Source organism: Narcine bancroftii, chromosome 8 (assembly GCF_036971445.1).
Source record: "Narcine bancroftii isolate sNarBan1 chromosome 8, sNarBan1.hap1, whole genome shotgun sequence".
In the NCBI taxonomy this organism is placed as follows: Eukaryota; Metazoa; Chordata; class Chondrichthyes; order Torpediniformes; family Narcinidae; genus Narcine; species Narcine bancroftii.
Window position 1 is genome coordinate 27,423,737 of NC_091476.1, and position 17,698 is coordinate 27,441,434.

Below are 17,698 nucleotides of genomic sequence, written 5' to 3' on the forward strand. Positions count from 1 at the left end.
TCCACCAGCCTATTCATCAAGGAAAACCTTTGCAAAATGACGTTGGTTTTATTTGCTACCATCGATTGAGAGTAAAACTGTCGCTTGTATCTGTGTAAAGAGATTTGATGTGGCGAAATTCATTTGTTCAAAACTACCAGGAGATGGTTCCATTTGCCAGCTTTCGACAGGCATCTTTGCTGTGGCTCTTTATCGTTGCATTATCTTCAGGGTCAACAGTAAGCGCAGCCTGTTTAAAACGCGAGAAGCCTCTCTTCGCCCTGAAACCCATTGGCCAGGCGAACAGAGCACAATCAAATGAAGTGGCACAACTTGACCTGCAAGGGAAGAAAATGCCTCCTGTGGCGCGGGATGTGCCGATCATAAATAGCACCGAATACAAGCCGGTCGACGTCGCAGAGCGATGTAAGTGTTGTGATAGCACCAAGAAGTCTCTGCAACTTGGCCGGTTCAAGGCCTGTGCAGATGAAAGACACAGATGCTGAAATTTGAAGCTCAACAAATTGCGGGAGAAACTCGGGGAGTCCGGCAGCATCAGAGGGAGAATTTAAAAAAAAAAAATAACGTTTTGTGCCAGAATCCATGAACGAGATTGTGGTTGAAGTAAAAGAGAAGCCCATGTCAAGAGGTCAGGGTGGGAACGGGGCTCTGGTGAGACTGGTAAAGCCGGTAGAGGTGAAACATGGTTTTTTGCAACAATGTATTTTGCCATGCCTTGACATCCGGGTTTAGGAATGAGAAGGTCGCGGGGAGTGTGAGGGAGCTTAATGTGGAGAATGTTCATGAACTGAGGGAAGTTGAGATCAAGAAGGAGGCAGTGTGAGGTCTTTTGAGAAGCATGGAGGTGCAAAATACCCGTTGATTTGATGGGATATATCCCCAGTTATTTAAAGAGACCTGAAGATCTTTGTATCCTCACTGGTGACAGGGGAGAACCCAAAGGACTGAAGATGTTGTAACTTTTCTCAAGAAGGGAGAAAAGATTAATCCAAGAAATTACATGTCTGTCGGCCTTATATCAGTATAGGGAAAATATTGGAAAGGATACTTAGGGATGGGATTAATACACATTTGGAAAGTCACTCTCATCCAGCATCCTAAACAGCCTTTCAACATGAGGCACCTGCACCTCTTCTAACCTCACATTGTATTTGATGCTCCCTCCTTAACATTAGTGAGAACAAGCACAGTCATGGTGACAGTCTCACCAAGCATCTGCATTCTGTTCTCGATGGCATTCTGGAGCTCCTAGATGCATACAGTTTCCATTCACATCTCAGCTGTCAGACCTGGGCCTTTTCCACTGCTACAGTGAGGCTCAACATAAACAAGAGGAACAATATCTCATATGTTCCCTGGCAGTCTCTAATGTACATGAAATGTTCTAGTTTCAGCTAACAAGTCCTCACACTCTTCTGTCCCCCTTCTAATTCCTTTTTCCCGCTCCCTTTTTTGGTCTCCCATCCACCTTCGCCCAGCCCACTTCCATTCTTATGCTCCCTTCTCTTCCATTCTTATGCTCCCTTCTCTTTCATTCCATCTCCATCTCCCTACTGGATTCTAACACCTTCTTGTCCTCCAGATTCCCCCTCGGTTCAATCTGGTCTCTCTATTCCATCATTCTCACCTCTCAGATTCTGGCATTTGTAGATTTCCAATCACCCACTCCACCCTGTATGACTTATCTTCCTCTACCTGACTCATTTGTTTATCTTTCACTCAGTAGCGCACTCATATTTCCTATGATGAAATGCTTTGAGAGGCCGGTCATGGCCACAATGACCTCATACCTAAGTAAAGATCTGGACCCACGGCAATCCACCTAAGTCACTCCACAGTGGATGCAATTTCATTGGCTCTCCACTCAGCTGTGGATCACCTGGATAACAGCAACTCGTAGATCAGTCAACTCTTCATCAACGACAGCTCAGCTTTCAATACAGTAAGTCCCTGGGTTAAGAACATCGACATAAGGAAAACTCGGACTCACAAACGGACGACACACAGCTTCAACTCAAGGAATGGGAATGCCATCTGCCATCTTAAGTTGATTTGATTAAATTTCCATCATCTCCTGTTCATCTTCAGCATTTAGTAATGGCTGGCAGATCTTCAAGCCTTCCCACTCCACCATCTCTATTCTTCAAGTACATAGTTGTATTTTCTAATGTACCTGTTTTGACTTAGCTACAAATTTGACTTAAATGCAGACTTAGGAACAGATCTCATTCTTAACCCGGGATCTGCCTGTACTGTCATACCCTCAGTACTAGTAAACAAGCTCCAAACCCTGGGCTTCTGCACCTCCCTCTGCAACTGGATCCTTGACACCCTAATCAGAAGACCACAGTCAGTACGAATCACAAATAGTGTCTTCACTGACAAATCAACAGAGTGGCACCACAAGGATGCATGCTTAGCCCACTGCTCTACTCACTCTACACCCATGACTGTATAACTAGGCACAATGAAAGTGCCATCTACAAATGTGCTGATGACACTCCATTGCAGAATCACAGGTGGAAATGAAGAAGCATGCAGGAGGGAGATCAGCTCGTTGAGCAGTATCAGAAAAACAACCTTGCACTCAATGTTAGCAAAACTAAGGAACTAATTGTGGACTCCAGGAGGCGGAAGTGAGAAGATGAATCAATTCTGATCGAGGGGTCAGGAACTAAAATTCCTGGGTGTCAACATCTCTGAAGATCAGTCCTGGGGCCTCCATGTCGATGCAATCACAAAGAAGGCTCAACAGCAGCTATATTTCATGAGGAGTTTGAGATTTGATATGTCACCAAATTTCTACAGTTGTACCATGGAAATCATTCTGACTGGTTGCATCACTCTCTGGTATGGAGGTGCCAAAGCACAGGACAGGTAAAGACTACAGGGAGTTGTGAACTCGTTCAGCACCATGATTGGCATCACTTTTCCCTCCATCAATGATATCTACAAGAGGTGTTGCGTAAGAAAGCAGTCTCTATCTTCAAGGACCCCCACCACCCAAGCCATGCTCTCTTCACACTGTTAATATCATAAGAAGGTACAGGAGCCTGAGGATGAACACCCAGCAGCACAAAAACAGATTCTCTCCCCTCTGCCAATACATTTCTGAATGGACAATGAACCACAGACACTACCACACTTTCTCTTATTTTTGCACTAATTTATAGCACCAGTAATGCTGCTGTATAACAATAAATTTCGTGACATGTTCATGACAATAAATTTTGATTGAAGTTCAGATTCAAATTCTAATTCTCTCTCCCTGTCTGGCGTCTGGCAATCCACTGCCTCTGGCCATCACACTTTGCCTCTCCCTGGTTTACCAATCCCTCATGAGACCCATGTCCTACCTCTCCCAAGCTATCCTCTGTACACTGGCTCAGCTTCTAAATTTCTCCAGTCTTGATAAAAAGTTCTGGCTCAAAACATCAACCACTATTTTTCTCCCACTGTTGCTGCTTGTCCAGCTGAGTTCCTCCAGCAGATTATGTTTAACTTCAATGCATATGAAGCTGTTAAATTATAATAATGTTGATTTATTGCTTCAGATTCTTAAGGTTATTATAGCTACGAGGACCAAATATATTTCAGACTTCAGTTCCTCAGACAGCATGGTAGATTCAGCTATGTAAGATAGATATCTGCAAGAGAGAAACATGCTGCAGATGCTGGAATCTTGAGTGTCGATTGATGTGTACATATTTTCATGTTTATCTGTCATTTTAGTAGAAACACATTCACCATTTTCTCTTTGTTATCCATATGTTCTTTGATCATATAATTTTACAGAATTATAGTAGAAATGTGTATGACATAATCTGGTGAATATGTCTTGATCTGAAGACTAGAGTCATGGAGTAATGCATCATAGAACAGGCTCTTTGGCCCAACTCGTTTGTGCCAACCATTCTGGTATTCTGAGCTAATCCCATTTGCCCACACTTGGTCCATATCCCTCCAAGCCCTTCTTATCCAGAAACCTGTTCCACTGTTTTTTTTTTAAATATTGTCATTATTCCGGCTTCTACAGTTTCCTCTGGCAGCTCACTCCAGATGTGGACCACGCTCTGAGTGAAAATATGGACTCTCGGATTCGTCCTATAATGTTCCTCTCTCACCTTAAACCTATGCCCTCTGGTTCTAGAATAATCTACCCTGGGGGGAAAAAAACTGAGCATTCACTTTATCCATGGCCCTCGTGGTTTTGTAAACCTCTATAATATCACCCCTCAGCCTTTTTTGCTGTGCGGAATAAAGACTCCCTATAACTCAGCCACTCCAGCCTAGCAACATTATGAAGCTCTTCTAATTTATTGATGTCCTTCCTCTAGCTGGGTGACCAAAACTGTACACAGTACACTACATTGTGTCACCAATGCTTTGTACAGCTGAATCAGGAGTTCCTAAATCCTGTACTCAATACTCCGCTCAATGAAGATGAACTTGCCAAATGCCTTCTTCACCAGCCTATCCACTTGAGTTGTCACTTTCAAGGAACTATGCACCAGTATCTGTTCAACAACACTCTCCAGGGCCTTACTGTTCATTATGTAAGTCCTGCTCTGGTTTGACTTGGCAAAGCGTTACACCTTACATTTATCAGAGATAAGTTAGGGTGGCATGGTTAATGTAGCAGTTAGTGCAACACTATTACAATACCAGTGATCCGGTTTGAATCTGGCGATGTCTTTAAGGAGTTTGTACATTCTTCCTGTGACCTGCGTGGGTTTTCTCCGGGTGCTCCGGTTTCCACCCACCCTTTAAAAATATATAGGTTGTAGGTTAATTCAGCGCCATGGGTTTCAATGGCTGGATTTATCTTTTACCATGTTGTATATAAAATGTTAAAATTTACATTTAAATACCATTTTCCACTCTTTGCCCACCGACCCAACTGATCTAGATCCTGTTGTCAGCTTGGATATCCATCAATGTCCACTCTACCACCAGTTTTGATGTCATTCGCAAATTTACTAATCAAGTTAGCATTGCCATTCTAAAACATTAATATAAATGACAAACAACAGTACCAATCTTTGCAGCACACCACTGGACACAGGCCTCCAATCAGTCAACCATCCTTCCACCACTGCCATCTGCCTCTTCCACTAACCATATTTGAATCCAATGGGAAAGCTCACCTTGGATCCTATATGATTTAACCTTCCAGACTAACTTACCATGCGGAACTTTGTCAATGGCCTTGCTAAAGTATGTATATAAAATATCCACTGAATCCCCTCATCAATCCTTTTGGTTGACTCTTCAAAAAAGCTCATCATCGTCTTGAGATGAAATCTGCCACAATGACTTCCTCCTATCAGTCTATCCCTGACCATCCAAATGACAGTAGATCTTGACTTTCAGAATCCACTCCTGCTATTTTTCAATCACTGATAGCAAGCTCACTCTTGACAAGTTATCTTGCTTATCCATGCTGCCATTTTTAAATAACAGCTCAACATTTTCCACCCTCCAGTCTTCCGGCACTTCTCCCAGGGCTAAATCTACTCAATTCCCATTCTGAAAAGTTATGCCATAATAAGTTTGGAACAATGAAATATCACCCCAGAACATTTGACCTATTCCACCCCCCCCCCCTGCTAACTCGTGTTCATTATTTTAAGAATAACCTCTGAAGGATTAAAAGTAAACCAGTCAGTGTAAGTGAGGGAAAATTATGGAACCTGAGAACAATTATATATCCTTTCAATGTACCATCATATCATCCATCGTATGGGAGAAGTTGAAAGGATATGTAATTGTAACTAGCAAGTAAATCTTTACGACATTTTTTGCAATTTAAAAAGATAAATATTTCCACTTTCAATATCGTCTGTTTTGTTTGAGCTAATTGATTTGAACGCAGGAAGTGACAAGCTGGTGCTCACCCCACCAACCTGTTCTCACACAAGTATACGCTGAATAATTATGAATCTTTGCATCATAACATTAAGGACTTGTGCACTTCTCCAAAAGACTTTGGACTTACTTTGGCCTGCATGTAATGGTGACGTTAAATTCTTCTCGTGGCCATGGTCATCCTGATGAGGACTTTGCATAGCCAAACTGCTTTTACATTGGATTGACCAATGATCAAAATATTTAATTCAAATTAGTGAACTGCTTTAAATTCACACTTTCTATTGTTAACATTCAGTCAATTGAAACAAATCAAAGGAGAGGAAAGCATATTAAACTGCTTGAAAATAATTTAAAAAGCCAATCTAGCCATCATCATTTTACTAAGTTTTGTGGTAATATTGACAAAGAGAAATCAAAAAGTACTTACTGCTTGTAAATAATACGTTCATATTTTGCACTTAAAATAGTATGGCATAAGATATAGTTTAAACACATAATCCTAGGATAACGTCTTGAACCACAGAGGCAGAACCTAAGACAATATGGTTAGCTTCGCAGCCCAACACCCAACCCCAACCAACCAATTTTCCCCTGCAGCCGCTGCAACCGTGTCTGCTTGTCCCGCATCGGACTTGTCAGCCACAAACGAGCCTGCAGCTGACGTGGACTTTTACCCCCTCCTTAAATCTTCGTCCGCGAAGCCAAGCCAAAGATTACAGCACCAGTATCTGGGCCTTGAATCCAGCGCTGTCTGTAAGGAGTTTGTATGTTCTCCCCTTGTCTGCGTGGGTTTCATCCGGGTGTTCCTATTTCCCCCACCCTACAACACATAATTGGGTGACACGGGCTCATGGGCCAGAAGGATCTGTTACCGTGCTGAGCATCTAAATTTAACATTCAATTTTAAAAATATTCTCTTTGGCTTGGCTTCGCGGACGAAGATTTATGGAGGGGGTAAAAAGTCCACGTCAGCTGCAGGCTCGTTTGTGGCTGACAAGTCCGATGCGCGACAGGCAGACACGATTGCAGCGGTTGCAGGGGAAAATTTGTTGGTTGGGGTTAGGTGTTGGGTTTTTCCTCCTTTGTCTTTTGTCAGTGAGGTGGGCTCTGCGGTCTTCTTCAAAGGAGGTTGCTGCCCGCTGAACTGTGAGGCACCAAGAAGCACGGTTTGAGGCGATATCAGCCCACTGACGGTGGTCAATGTGGCAGGCACCAAGAGATTTCTTTAGGCAGTCCTTGTACCTCTTCTTTGGTGCACCTCTGACACGATGGCCAGTGGAGAGCTCGCCATATAACACGATCTTGGGAAGGCGATGGTCCTCCATTCTGGAGACGTGACCTACCCAGCGCAGTTGGATCTTCAACAGCGTGGACTCGATGCTGTCGACCTCTGCCATCTCGAGTACTTCGACGTTAGGGGTGTAAGCGCTCCAATGGATGTTGAGGATGGAGCGGAGACAACGCTGGTGGAAGCGTTCTAGGAGCCGTAGGTGGTGCCGGTAGTGGACCCATGATTCGGAGCCGAACAGGAGTGTGGGTATGACAACGGCTCTGTATACGCTTATCTTTGTGAGGTTTTTCAGTTGGTTGTTTTTCCAGACTCTTTTGTGTAGTCTTCCAAAGGCGCTATTTGCCTTGGCGAGTCTGTTGTCTATCTCATTGTCGATCCTTGCATCTGATGAAATGGTGCAGCCGAGATAGGTAAACTGGTTGACCGTTTTGAGTTTTGTGTGCCCGATGGAGATGTGGGGGGGCTGGTAGTCATGGTGGGGAGCTGGCTGATGGAGGACCTCAGTTTTCTTCAGGCTGACTTCCAGGCCAAACATTTTGGCAGTTTCCGCAAAGCAGGACGTCAAGTGCTGAAGAGCTGGCTCTGAATGGGCAACTAAAGCGGCATCATCTGCAAAGAGTAGTTCACGGACAAGTTTCTCTTGTGTCTTGGTGTGAGCTTGCAGGCGCCTCAGATTGAAGAGACTGCCATCCGTGCGGTACCGGATGTAAACAGCGTCTTCATTGTTGGGGTCTTTCATGGCTTGGTTCAGCATCATGCTGAAGAAGATTGAAAAGAGGGTTGGTGCGAGAACACAGCCTTGCTTCACGCCATTGTTAATGGAGAAGGGTTCAGAGAGCTCATTGCTGTATCTGACCCGACCTTGTTGGTTTTCGTGCAGTTGGATAATCATGTTGAGGAACTTTGGGGGACATCCGATGCGCTCTAGTATTTGCCAAAGCCCTTTCCTGCTCACGGTGTCGAAGGCTTTGGTGAGGTCAACAAAGGTGATGTAGAGTCCTTTGTTTTGTTCTCTGCACTTTTCTTGGAGCTGTCTGAGGGCAAAGACCATGTCAGTGGTTCCTCTGTTTGCGCGAAAGCCGCACTGTGATTCTGGGAGAATATTCTCGGCGACACTAGGTATTATTCTATTTAGTAGAATCCTAGCGAAGATTTTGCCTGCAATGGAGAGCAACGTGATTCCCCTGTAGTTTGAGCAGTCTGATTTCTCGCCTTTGTTTTTGTACAGGGTGATGATGGTGGCATCACGAAGATCCTGAGGCAGTTTACCTTGGTCCCAACAAAGCTTGAAAAACTCATGCAGTTTGGCATGCAGAGTTTTGCAACCAGCCTTCAAGACTTCTGGGGGGATACCATCCATACCTGCTGCTTTGCCACTTTTCAGTTGTTCGATTGCCTTATATGTCTCATCCAGGGTGGGAACCTCATCCAGCTCTAGCCTTAGGGGCTGTTGAGGGAGCTGGAGCAGGGCGGAATCTTGGACTGAGCGGTTGGCACTGAAAAGAGATTGGAAGTGTTCTGACCATCGGTTGAGGATGGAGATCTTGTCGCTGAGGAGGACTTTGCCGTCTGAGCTGCGCAGCGGGCTTTGGACTTGGGGTGAAGGGCCGTACACAGACTTTAGAGCCTCGTAGAAACCCCTGAAGTCGCCAATGTCCGCGCTGAGCTGTGTTCGTTTGGCGAGGCTAGTCCACCACTCATTTTGGATCTCCCGGAGTTTGCGCTGAAGATGGCTGCATGCGCGACGGAAGGCTTGTTTCTTCTCTGGACAGGACGGCTTTGTAAGGTGAGCCTGGTGGGCAGCTCGCTTCTTTGCCAGCAGCTCCTGGATTTCCTGGCTGTTTTCGTCAAACCAGTCCTTGTTTTTCCTGGAGGAGAAGCCCAGCACCTCTTCAGTGGATTGCAGTATGGTAGTCTTCAACTGATCCTAGAGGGTTTCAGGGGACGGGTCCGTGAGGCGGGTTGCAACGTCGAGCTTTGCTTTGAGGTTTGCCTGGAAGTTTCCTCTCGCTTCGTCTGACTGCAGGTTTCCAACATTGAACCTCTTTCTGGGGGCTTTATTGTTCCTGGGCTTTGGCTTGAAGTGAAGGTTGAGCTTGCAGCGAACCAGCCGGTGGTCAGTGTGGCATTCCGCGCTAGGCATGACCCTGGTGTGGAGCACATCTTGTTTGTCACTTTCTCGCACCAGGATGTAGTCCAGGAGGTGCCAGTGTTTGGATCGGGGATGCATCCAGGTGGTCTTAAGGCTGTCCCTCTGCTGAAAAAGGGTGTTTGTAATGACAAGTCGCTGTTCTGCGCAGAGCTCCAACAGGAGGCGCCCATTGTCGTTGCACTTGCCGACGCCATGCTTGCCCAGGATTCCTGGCCAGGTTTCTGAGTCTTTGCCGACACGAGCATTGAAGTCGCCCAGGATGCCAACCTTGTCGGCTGTAGGGGTACGTTGGATGAGGTTGCGCAGGTCGGTGTAGAACTTGTTCTTTTCTGCTGGTTCCGCCTGGAGGGTTGGAGCATAGACACTGATGAGGGTGATGTGACGCTTGTTTTGAAGTGGGAGTCGCATGGACATGATTCGGTCCGAGAGGCCTGTCGGAAGGTTTTCGAGTTTGGAGGCAATGAAGCTCTTGACCATGAAGCCTACACCAGATAGGCGTTGTTCATCCGAAGGCTTGCCAGACCAGTAGAGTGTGTAGCCCGCGCCGCGTTCTTGGAGGCTGCCTACATCTGCCAGGCGGACTTCACTGAGAGCGGCTATGTCGATGTCAAGTCTGAGGAGTTCATGTGCAATGAGGGCAGACTGACGTTCAGGTCGGTGGCTGTCAGCCTTGTCTAGCATGGTTCTGATGTTCCAGCATGCTAGCTTGAGTTTGTGAGCATCTTTTGAGGGGGAGGACGTGGAGGGGGAGGACGTGGGGGGGGAGGACGTGGACCTGTCCTCGGGCCTGCGCAAAGGAGCTTTTAGGTGGAGTGCAGTGCGCGCAGTACTGGCCCCACCCTTTACACCCATGGTTCGTGTGCCGTGGCCAAGCAAGCTGGGACGTGGCAGCGAGGTCCTTGGGTCGTAGGTTTTATATCGGAGTGGCCTTCTCCTATGCAGGTTTCTTACCCGGGCTGGAATATTATAAACTAGTTAACAATCCAAAATTATCAGCTTATTTAACTGTTCAGAAGAACAGATGAAGGTTGCATATAGAATTTGATTGCAACCAGGCTCCCATTGAGGGAAAGCAGCTCAAGAAGTATCAGTAGTGTCACCACACCAGGAGACCAGAACTGTTCATTTCCAAGACCTTTTTTTAATCTCATGACACAGCATGTTTAAAAGGAATTGGCCTGGAAATCACCTTGTATTATTTGCCTGCAATTGAATGCAAATAAAAAGCGATAAACTTATAAAAAGTCCTTTGAACATAAATCATTTAGTTATTTTCACCAGCTAATAACATTTGTCATGCTAATAACATCTAACACGAGGATATTTGCTGAGGGCAGAAAGTGGGATCGGTTTAGCCATGATTTTATTGAAAAGTAGTGGAAACTCGAGGCATCAAATCTCATGCAAACCAAATGGGATTTCAACGTACTTTAAAGTTACATTTAATGAAGATGAAGGATTTTAGTGTCAGGAAAGAAAACATTTTTCACCGAACACTGTGGCATTAAACAAAATCCAGACAGTGACCTTTTTAAGGCAGCAACAGGCAGCCCCAATACTTCAGAGTAAAAGCACAGAGAAAGTTTCTGATCCAATCCTTGTCAACATTCACAAATTGAGTTGCCGCTCAATATTCTTAGCAAAAACTTGCCAAAGATCGACTAACTCAGCCATTTATCAAAGATCTAACTCTTGACCATCTTGGTTTGTTGAATGTAGTACCAAATTTCAAGTTCATTATCATGTGTGTCCAAATACAGTGAGAAAGTTAATTTTGCATGGAAAATTGACAATAAAATATTTCATTTTTTTTTAAAAATCCACTCATTCAGGAGTACAGGGAAATGCCTTCATAATCAATTCATTCATTTCTCCATTTCTCATTAATAACCATTTAATTGTCCACGTTTCCACCCTCCAATGACTTTACTTCCATTGAAAAAGAAAATTTAAAAAGTAACTTTAAAAATAGAAATAAGTACAAACAGTCTTATTTCTCTCTTTAAAAGCGTGTGAATAATAACATTTTAAATTATGATAAATAACGTCAGGCGCATGTGTGAAAGCTGGAGGAGCATGTTGACACATGAACGGTTTGCTCGGCCCCAGCAGTGAACCAATAGAGCTGGGGTCAGCATGTGCATAAAGGAGCACGTGCGTGTGGTCAGTTGAAGATCTGATAAGGGTGAGTTAGGTGTCGACAATTGCTGTTGACTGTTAAAAAACATTTAATAGCATTGAACAACTTTTAATCAAGAGAGTTAAGCATCCTAAAAGAACATTAATTGTTGAACATTGTTTAGCATTGTAAGTCGTTGAATATTGTTAAGCCACATTAACTTTTATACCAATATTTTGTTATTAAGAATCAACCACTTAGAACATTACTTAAAAACTTTTCATAGAACAATAAAGAAGGAAACGGGAACAACAGTTCATGCAATTTGGACATGTGAGAAAGTGAAAAAATTTTGGGAAGATCTAAACCAGATATTAAATAAAATCACAAAAAGCAATATACCAAAAAACCCAGAGATCTTCCTCCTAAGTAATATAAGAAATAAAGAATTTGGACTCGATTTGGATGGAGCACAAAAAAGGTTTGTTATGATAGCCCTAGCTGGAGCAAAATAATGTATTAGGTCAACCTGGAAATTCGAAGACAACTTGAGAATACAACAATGGTACATAAAAATGAATAAATGTATTCCATTAGAAAAAATAACATATAATTTAAGAAATAACATCACAATATTCGAACAAATATGGGAGCCATACATGAAATACAATAGAGAAATCCTACCATGGACTTCCACCACCTAAAATGACAGAAGGAGAAGATAACGAAAAGAAATGACTCAGTAAAATTTCTTGTTTATTTTTATTAAGTGACAACATTGTTTAACGGGTTTAATGTATCTTATAGATTGAACTTCAAATAAATGGGAAAGGGGGTGAGGGAGGGAACGAAGGGAGGGGGGAAAAGGGGGAGAAAATTACACTGCATATATTCAAGAAAAAAAATTGTATGTATCTTGGTCAATATGGTTTATAGTGTGAAAAATAAAAAAATTTAAAAAAAAGAACAATAAAGAAGAAGGTTATAAGTTTTGTGTGTTAAAAATGGATTTAAATACAAAAAAAGTTGGCAGAATGGACCACCATTATCAGCCAAAGTAAGGAGATGTGCACAGCTCGTGAAGGATTCTGTTATAATAAGTTAGCGATCCTTCTCTTGGTGCGGATGATTATGATTATGGAGAGTTTGCAACAATAAAATAACTTGTCAGTGACACTGAGAGTTAGCAAACTAACTTTTAAAGCCATGGATGAAGACTGTAATTTGGACTTTTATTCCTACTGAGCAGGAAGGCATCTCCTTCCAGTGCAAGTGGAAATATTGGAAGGGATAATGATTGCTTTCTGCTGTCTGATTTTGGTGTTCGAATTGGCATTGGTCTGGAGTGGCTCACCTAATCATCCTCTCTGCTACTGAAGTGGCAAAAAGAGACAGACCAAACCTAGACAACAAATTGGAGTGAAACACAAAATTCTGCAGACACTGTGATTGTAGTCAAAACACAGAACTGCTGGAGGAACTCAGCCGGTCTTAGAGCATCCATAGGAGGTAAAAATATATTACAGGTGTTTCGGGCCTGAGCCCTTCTTCAAGGAAGAAACAAAAATCAAGTAGGCGTCTGAATTATAGACTGGGGAGAGAAAGGGAGGGGTGTGAAATGGGAGGGGGTGGAGTGCTGACCAACAGCTAAAAGGTGGTAATTGGATATGATAAGAGGAAGTAGAGAATTGATTTTGGCTCTGTAGAAGGACACAGTGTGAAAAGGGAAGGAAGAGAGAGAGAGTAAAAGAGCAAGCTAGAGGAAAGGAGTTGGGGGACGAAGAGGGGTGGGGGCATTTCTAACAGAAACTGGAGAAGTTGATGTTAATGCCATCCAGTTGGAGGGTGCCCATATGGAAGATGAGGTGTTGTTCCTTCAATATGCAAGTGGTTTCAGTCTGGCAGAGCATGACAACAATGTGCCAGTGGAAGACAATACCCAATCAAACATTTGTCTTAAATGGATACGTTCTTGCTGTTTCTGATGAAGGGTTTTGCCCTTCTCTATATGCTTCCTGACCTGCCTCGTTCCTCCAGCATTTTGCTGTTCGAATTGGCATGTCTTTTCACCTGTTTTAACCAAAACTCATTCTAACCTGTCCTAATCCAACCAGATAGTGAGAATTTCTCAACCACACCTGAATCAACCATCAATCAGAAACGCTGCAATACTCAGCCCAATGACGCCCAATTGACCTACAGCCCCCATACAGTTTGAAGGGTGGGAGGAAACCGGAGCACACAGAGGAAACCCATGCAGATGTGGGGAGAACGTACAAACTCCATACAGACAGTGGTGGATTTGAACCCGGGTCGCTGGCACTGTAATAGCACCAACCACGACATTAACTGTGCCACCTCAAAAAAATTTCCTTCAAGTTTCTGTTTTTAAATTATTAATTTATGGGTCTGAGCATATTACCCCTCCCTCGTTTCTCCTGAGCCACCTTCCAGAACAATTCCAAAACATGGTGAGGGTTACTGAGAATGCTATTTCAATCTTAAACTGGTAAAGGTGTCATAAAGTAGCAATGGCTCCAGTCTATTCCTCTCTGTCATGACAAGACTGGGCTTTATCCATTTCAACAGATCCATTATCCTAATAGCCACCTGGGGAATAAAGGATAATTGAGCATTAAAATTATTTTTAATCTTTCATATTGATAGTGTAATTCAAAGTATTTCTCCTGTACATGAAAAAAAAGGGATAAGAACCTCAACCAAGGAAATCTTGTGCCTGAAACACTCATAAGAAAAATTATAAAGCCATTCCTTAGTTGTTACAAGATTATTGTTTTGAAAGTTGCAACAGGTATTCTTTCTTGATATCCCTGTAATTCCTTCCATCACAGCATTTCGCAGGATAAAGCGAGAAATAGGGTTTTCAGCCAGAGAAACCAATGTGAAAATGTTTGATACATCCAAATTTACAATGCCTCGGTCTGTGCTCTACTCTATCCCTGCTGTTATTGTCATAATTCTTTTCCTCTGCTGCCTTACGTAAGTAATGGGCATGAAACATTTGATTTCTATTTGATCTGCTGAACTAATATTGATCTTTGAATAAAAAATATAGGCCTGCTGTTACACACAACATAGCATGTACATGTTTTGGTAGAGGGAAGACATTTCTTATGAGCAAAGTATTCCATTAAAGGAAGGCTATGTTTGAAGTGACCCACCCTTTAAGTGGATGAGGGGAAAATGATTTTCTGATTGGTGAAATGCCAGAATTGGATGCACCCAAGTTTCACTGAAGACTGAATGTTTTTGTCCACGTTAATTTTATTCAGAGACAGGATGAAAAACAAGGAAGAGGAAAGTATTTGGGGGGGATTTAGAAAGGCTATTATTGTGACTGTCCACCGAAGAGAATTGCTGCAGTGACAAGGGAATCTCTGTTTCCTGGCAGATGGAGAGTCATTGAGAGATTCCCACTCAACCATTTTCTCCAAATTGCCAAAGATGACCAAAAAGGGCATGTTACACCCCTTGAGGGGGTTTCACTCTGTGAAAAATTCAAGAAAAATGCAGGAAGAAGTAACATCAGTATACATGGCTTTCCTTGAGATCACAAAAATCCTTTGACTCCATCAATGGATTGGTGTCTTTTTCTGGGTGCTCTTCCACATCCTAAAGTTGTGCTGACAAGTTAATTGATGAAAATTTCCCCTTGGTGTTACCTAAAAGCAAAATGGTTCAAAGGGACATGGGTTCAGAGAGAAAGGGGAAAAGTTATGAGCGGAAACTTCTTCACACAGAGAGTGTTGGGAGTGTGGAATGAGATGCCAGCTAATGTGATGAATGCGGGCTCAATTTTAACATTTAAGAAGAATTTGGACAAACATAGATGGGTGCAGGTCAGTGAAACTAGTTAAAAAGCTGGTTCAGCACAGACTAGAAGGGCCAAAGGGCCTGTTTTTGTGTTGTAATGTTCTAAGGTTCAATGGGAAGCCATGGAGAAATCCAAATATCGAAGATGGAGGAATCATGAGCAAATGAACTGCTGGAGGAATTCAGTGTGTCGGACAACATCCATGGGCAGAAATTTCAGCCTTCCATTCAGTTCAGGACCCCTTATCAACCCTTCATCAAATCAAAGGGCAGCTGATGGCCAGTTATGAGGGGAAAAGTTGCAGATGTACAATGGAAAAAAAAACCGGGGGAATGGGAACCAGCATGGAGATGATGGGCTGAATGGCAGATTTTTCAATCTGTCCCAAAGTAATTGGCATTCAACTACTCTATAAATGATCTCGAATGTGAACACAAATGTATTCATTCCCTACTTATCCTTCATCATCTTAACCAAATATCTTATTTTCAGATTTTATTGTGACGTCCCTCACCAGTGACAAATGAACTGCAATCATCAATGATTAATTAATATTCATTAGAGCTCGGAAAACAGAGATGGCCATTATGCATCGTAAATGTCTCAGACTGCGCATTGCTTAATCCAGGTGTCGTTGATTGAAGCGAGTGCCCAGGTGTTGGAGAATTATTTCATTTGGAAAAAAAACTCGGAAAGGAACATCATGCCAAGAAAAATATCAAAGTATCCATGAAAACAAAAATGGGGGAAAAAATCACTATGTTTTTAGATCTATCATTTAATAAAATATTTATATTGCAAGCAGTTCATTGTAAATGAATTTTACAAATATAATCACACAACTAGACACAATGTGTATTTCCGTGATTTCTTTGTAAAAGACTCCTTTGACCAAGGCAAATATTGGCTTGGCTCTATTCCCCATCTTATCTGATTATGCCCATTCCAGTAATAGTCCATGTGGCCAAATTGAACATCGCACACCTGTTTTATGATGTGCTGAGTTGGGATTATATGTGTATATTGCAATATTCATTGGATGTTTATGGTATTAATCACCATCCAAGGCTGTAATGACAGAAATGCTGTCACTTTGAAGTTCATGACATCAGTTAATAACCCTCTCTTAAACATATTCACCTGGCGGAATAAAGACAAACCAGTGAAACACAACTACTGCACATGCTGGAATCTTGAGTGAACAAAGAGAAGGTGGAGGGGCTCATTGGGTCAGGGAGTGTCCACAGGTAAAACTGGTCAGCCAACGTTTTGGACCATTTACCAAGACTAAAGTGGAAAGGGGAGATAGCAACCATTAAGGCAGGAGGGGAGGGGCCAAGAGGTTTTAAATTTCTGATTTCCAAAATTTAAAATTAGACATACAGCATGGTAACAGGCCCTTCTGACCCATGAGCCCATGCTGCCCTATTACATTCAATTGACCTACAACTCCGGTATGATTTGGAAGGAGGAAACCAGAGCACCTGGGGGAACAAACCCGTGCACACATAGGGAGAACATACAAACTCCTTACAGATAGCGGCGGATTTGAACTCTGGATGTTGGTGCTGTAACAGCACTGCACTAACCATTATGTTAACCATGCCGCCCTAAGGTGATAGAGTATTGGTTAAAAGGGGAGAAGCCCATTGGGTAGGGAGGTGGGGGGGGGGGGGGGAGTTAAAGAGTAAAGTAAAAAATGGGAGCACATAAAAGAGAGATGGAAACAGTGGAATTGGACAGAGGTGGGGCTACCTAAAATTGGAAAATGCATTGTTCATCCCATTGAGTTCGTGACTGTCCAGGCAGATGATGACATGTTGTTCTTCAGTTTTACATTTTGCTTCACTTTAGCAATGAATGAGGTGTGGGAATAGGGAATGGAATTAAAACTGGCTGTTCTACTCCCGGCATACAAGCAGAGACTGAGGACCACCTCACCAGTGGTGAAGACGGCGAAAGTATGGTTGAGGGAAGTGAAAGAGCATCTGCAGGGCTGCTTTGAATCAGTGGACTGGAACATAAGAATATCCATGGACTTGAATGAATATGCAACAGGTGTTACCAACTTCATCAAGACTTGTGTGGATGAGGGTGTGCCCACGCACAAATATCAGGTGTTGCCCAACCAGAAGCTTTGGATGAATCAGAGAATTCACAACTTGCTGAGGGCAAGATCAAGGGCATTTAAGGCGGAGAATCTAGATATCTATAATGTCCGGGAATGACCTGTGGAAGGCCATCTCTGAAGCAAAGTGGCAATACTGGAGGAAGCTAGATTCAGAGACAGATACTTGCCAAATATGGCAAGGAGTGCAGCCCATTACAGCCTAAAAAGAGGGACGAATTGCATAGATGGCTACGATGCTTCATTACCCAATGAGCTGATCACCTTCTATCCTCGCTTTGAGAAGGAGAATCAAATGGTGT